The following is a 6,105-nucleotide window of genomic DNA, read 5'->3' on the forward strand; positions in this document are numbered from 1 at the left end:
GGCATATGAAGTCATATGTGATCATATCAAGCCAGATATCTTCTTATATGGTTCTATATGGCTATATCTGGCCTAGTATGGTCAATTTTTCTATTAGACCATGTCAGGGACTTATTAGGAATCATATATGAACATATCAGACTATATTAAGCCATATATGTTCTTATATGGTTCTATATGGCTATATCTGATCTGATATGGCCAATTTCCATCTCATGTCATATCAAGCCAAATATAGAGACGTAAAATTTTTTAACGGTCATATACGGACATGTCACACAATTTTTTGATAAAATTCTACTTAATAGACAATTAATTTTTTTGATAAACAAAATTTCACAAACACTTATATTGTCATCAAAAAATATAGTATCAAATGTTTCCGAAAACATGATGAGTGATCGAGAACAAACAAATTGTCATAGCATAATATCATCCGAACCCGATACCAACACCTGGATACCTAAAACACAAAACATCAATATCAATAGTTTAATTAAATTATTGTTTGTGTTTAAAAAAACTTGACAATATTTTTCTAGCTATCAAGATTACTCATGAAAGAATTAAAAATAATTAAATAGATCATGAATTATTTACTGAGAAAATTACGCCTACAGAATTAGTATAATAATTATAATAATATTTTATTGATCCATCATTTATTATTTCCTTTTTAGATAATATAACAGAGAGATGAATTGAAGATTAAGCGATTTTATTAAATATAAATTTTATGAAGAAGAATATGTGGGAATTATAATTGTGATAAATATAAATTTTTTGAAATTATTTTTAATGATAAATTTGACTCGAAACTGCGGGCCGTTTATTGAGGTTAAATGATTCAATAAAACTTCATTTTTTTTGTTATCGGAAAGCGGGTTAAGGGGCTTGAGAAATAAAATAGTCGACTAGTTTTAAAAGAATTTATTAATAATGTTTAATAATTATAGGAATTATTTAATTATTTCAATTATCGAGCCTGTAATTATCACTTTGAAATAAATAATTATTTAGTGGAATAAAAAGAGTCGATAATAAAGATAAAAAATGTAAACTTTCACGTGAAATTAAAGACTGTGATTAATGAGGTGATTACTTTGATCAACTTCTCTACTGATATGTTTTGATGTGATCTTAGTAACGGTTTGAATTTCGCAGGGATCATCGGTCGACCACAAGCAACACGTGTAACTTGAGACTTTGTGAATTCGCCAGTAGATATACAATTTTTAAATGTATTATACTTTAGATATATGTATATCTGTAGGAAATAATAATGACAATGGTAAATAATAAATAAGTACGTGGAGAACAACAACGACGAGAAGCTTTAAAATCAAGAGCATATCACTTTGTTTGTGGTAACCACAATCGTCTTTAACTTTTTTTTTTTTTTCGTCTGCGTATCACGATTTTTCGTTGGAAATAAAATTGAAAAAAAAAAATAGTCAATAATTATCTTGGTTTTTTTTATTGATAAGATGAAATTTATAAATTATTTGCACTAGCAGGTGTTTAATTGAAATTCACTCCAGGAATTTTGTTTTAAATTTTATTTGATTTGAAAAATTTTTAATATTTGTAAAAAATAGCTTCAAAATTTTTTTAATTTCTACAAGTAGCATTTTTTGATAAATTTCCTCTACAAGAATTAATTTGTTTAAAAATCCTAAAAATTCTTGTGTATTATTGACATTTTTAAAGATATAAGCTCATCCTGATGTTACACTCATCAAAACCTTTCATTTGAGTACCCACATCAATTTTTCATATATTTATATATATTATATATATGTATATATGAAAAATATATCAAAATGCATGTGGGTACTCAAATGAAAGCTCTTGATGAGTGTAACATCGGGATGAGCTTATATCTTTAAAAACATCAATAGTTAAGGAAGTACCGTGCATTTTAACAAAATTTATTATTTAATAAAATAAAATTTTATTTATTCATAGTTCACAAGTCATGGCAGTCACATAGTGACTGCAAGGTCGCTAGTTAATTTTATTTAATTAAATGTAGTACTGTTAATAATTTATTATTTTAAACTTTCTACGTCAGGATTTATCAACCAGACTTGAAAACAAAATAATCTTTATGAAAATTTGGTTCAATGTTCCAAAGTCTAATTTTTAAAAAATATTATTAATATTTACAAAGTTAAACTTGAAATAAATTGTTTGAAGTATCTGTCAGTAATTTAGCATTTAAAATTTGTTTCAGCAAATAAAAATTTATTTTAGTATACAATTTCCGGATTTTTTTGGGATTAAAATCGAGATTAACTCCGCTGAAAAAAACTCCAAATTCACTCCGAATTTTCTCCCAATTTTTCCAATGCACGAACTAAGTGTAAGATTTTTCTGCGCTCGTGTTTTGGCACACACATTCTGCTCGTTGCGCCAACCTCCTCACCAGCCCCCTCCACTCAGCTTCACACTTAAATCTATCTTACATCACCGTATAAATTATACTATCAACAGATGGCGCTCTATTCACAATTTTTTTTCTCAATCCTAATTAATTTAAGAATTTTCTCACTCGATCCAAGATGCCAAAACTCTTTGAAATTATATTATTCGTTCAAGAATTTTTTTCTTGAATCAAAATAAATTTTTTTCATGCAATATTTTAAGTTTTATAAAATATACTCAATTACTCACACACATGTATAAGATTTTGTATGCTTATGAGAAATAAAATAAGACCGCCGAAATCAAGATAAAGACACGCAGCCGATTGACGTAAAATGAATTGACATGAAAAAAATTCTTGTGTATGTTAAATATCTATGTTAAAGAATTTTTATTTATAATGATAAAATGAAAAATATATAAATGTCAAATATGAGAGAAGTTTTATGGAAAGACAGACATTGATTAATGATCCCGTATTTTTTCGGAAAAAAATCTGTATTATAATGGTGTTGAATACTCAATCCTTATTAAATATTTTATTTAAAAACGAGTTTTAAATTCGTCTAACTCGGTTTGTAATTTTAATTAATTTTAGTCGAAAAAAGGCCCGTAAAATTGAGAATTATTTTTTTTAAAAAAACAATTTAAACCCGAAATATGAAAATGGTAATAAAAATCCATGGGATTGTGCTCGAAAGGATCGAACATAATTAGCCGAAGTTCTTTCGGTGGTTTTAAAAGTATAAGTCAAAAAATGACCGAAAAAAATAAAAACTGAGGCTCTACTCGCACACCAGAGCACAACACATATGTTATGTTATGTTATAACATAACACATATCGACCCACATTCACATTACAAAAGTGCATACGTGGAATATGAGAGAATCGGAGAATAATACAACAGTAAGAAAGGTAAGCGTTTAAGAAAAGAAATAAAGACAGACTTATAAATGTTTTTTATTTGTTATTTTTCATTTTAAAAGCCCTTTTTTTTCGCCACACTAATAAACGTACGCGAATTCTTATTTCTCATTCTCATTCGCGGCCTCTCTCTCTTTGGAGGTTCTTTTTCTCATATGCCGACGTATTTTCTCTGTTTGGGCAGAGAGAGAGAGTGCAAGTGAGTAAAACTCTTTCATTTTGGCGAACCCTGGCAGCCCTTAGGGCTCCAGACGAAACGCTTTTAAAATTTATTGACAATCATAAATTTCGAAAATAAAAACTTATATTCCATAGCAAGCCGACCAATAAGAACTAGCGCCCTCTCGCTCCCACTACTGGCTCTCGGCTCTCCCCCCTTTCGCTCCAGCTCTTTTCATTATATCATTCCCTTCTTTTTTAAATTTTATCCAATGATCAACGTGCCTCGTCTCTCTTTCTAACTTTATTATTACACTGGTCTGTGTTTGCTGATTTTTTTAATGTTTCAATTTTTTAGGAGGGAGGTGGGAAAAATTTTCGGGGGTTAGACAAGTCTAAGGACTCAATTTTAGGTGAATTTTAATAAGTAATTTTTTAATTTCTATCCAACAGAGAAAAATTTTTGGATACAAGAAATTGTTTATTTTTATGAAAAGTTAATTTTTGAATCGAAATGTAATTTTAGAAGAAAATAATAATTAAATTAAAGGAAAAATGATTTTAAAAGATTAATCGTAAGGAAGAAAAAATTAAAAATTTGTGACTTTTAGTTTGTTAAAATTAATTAAAAGAAAAATCAATTTTGTATAAAAATTAAATGAGGATTTTCTTTTGAAATGACGGTAGGACATTTAACTTAGGGTAGTATTAAGAATAAAAAATTAAGATTGATAATTATTTTTAATCTAATATTAAAAATTAAAGTAAAATAAAATTTTTTTACTGAACTACTAAGTCACCTGCATTAAGTCGTTGGAAATTTTTATTGTAATAAAATAGCAATTTTTAATGAAAATTTTCAAGTAGAAAAAGAAATTTTTATTTAATAAGAATATAAAATACATTTAATTATCTAAATTAGTGGAGCTGTCGGCGCAACGAGCAGAATGTGTGTGCCAAAACACGAGCGACGAAAGTTTCATTTTCTAAGGTTTCTTTGAAAATAATTGTTTACAATACAATGTACAAAATGTAAGTACCATTAATTTTTAAGGTAGTATTAAGGATAAAAATAATAAACGTGAAAAATTAAGATTAATAATTATTTTTAATTTAATATTAAAAATTACAGTAAAATAAAATGTTTTTACTGAACTACTAAAAAATTAACCGGACTTTTTAGTAATAATTTCTCCAAGTGTTGATATTATCCACCTTCCTTTGAGGCGGCGCTGCAATCGCTCTCAGACTTATCAGCTGTATAAAAAATTACACAGTTTAGTGATCAATTTTTGCTCAATTACAGTTTATTCTAACAACACTTTTATACAATTATCATTATAATTTAATTTTATCCAATTAGTTAAATATTATTTGTAAAAATGTATTTTAATGAAATTAGGAATTTTTTTCACTATTAGCTATTATTCTGTATATATTTTCAAGTGAAATAACCGAAAAAAATAAATAAAATCAAACAAAATTAATTAAACACTCATCTTTTTCAATTCTAGCTTTTCAATAATTTAGAACCTATAAAACTAATACTTTTCCATTGATATAATTTTCACAATCTTAAAAAATTAATTATTGTCAAATTTTCAGTGCTCTCGGTTATTCACTCTGTTGATAAATTTATTTCATAAATTTTTTTTTCTTATTTACTAATCAAATAAACATTATAAATAAATTTTCTTTAAAAATGATCAATTAACCAAAATAATATAAAAGTAAGAGCCATTTAAAACCTCACAGCCGGCGAGTTACAAAAAAAGCGGTGGTAGGAAACCGATTTAGCTTCGCCCAAACGAGAGTAGTCTTTTTGTTGAATTATCGCTTGTTGCAGTTATTGTTATTGAGATTATTATGGGTTTTGCGGTTTCATGTAAAACTCCAGTCAAGCAAAAACAAGCATCATTTGTAGAAACCTCTCAGCTTTGCAGAAAAAAACATTTTTTTTTTTTTTGGATTTAGCATAAATTTACAAACTTCAAATGGAATAAGCGAGGTTTGTATTTTTTATGAATTTTTTGAAGCTCCTTCACCCCGGGCGAGGCCAGCCGTAAAAAAATCGATTGTTTTATTACTTTTAATCTTAAACCTGGTCTGGCTTTCCGTCTACACGCATGCACAGATATACAGACATACGCTTACTCTTTCCTTCGCATACGGTGGATCTTGTGCATGGTATATTGTATATTGTATATTGTATACTGCAGCAATTTCTTTGGTACACTAAAATCGATATTTCATGGCTAATCACCAGTATTTCGGAGGCGTGGAAAAGGCATTCGTTATTTATAGTGTCGCCTTAGGATACACCTGGACGAAAACAAGGAGCATCATACGTCCTATATGAGGGAGGTTTTTGAACAAATGACAATTAAATAAATATTATCTCTCAGGAATTATCTTTAGACAATGCTACAATTATGTAGCTTTTTTGTGCTTTTTTGATTTTAAAAAATCCTTGATCTTCCTTACTATGGATAGTAGGGTCTGCTAAAATTGAATTTAAGTGAAAAACCTTTTCTGGGGATCCACGCGAAGTAGTCAAATTTTTAAAACTTCTATAATTCATTCTAATTTAATC

The sequence above is a fragment of the Cotesia typhae genome, unplaced genomic scaffold, assembly GCF_013202065.1.
Source record: "Cotesia typhae breed Kobodo isofemale line unplaced genomic scaffold, CoteBio_Ctyphae contig_36, whole genome shotgun sequence".
NCBI classification, from domain to species: domain Eukaryota; kingdom Metazoa; phylum Arthropoda; class Insecta; order Hymenoptera; family Braconidae; genus Cotesia; species Cotesia typhae.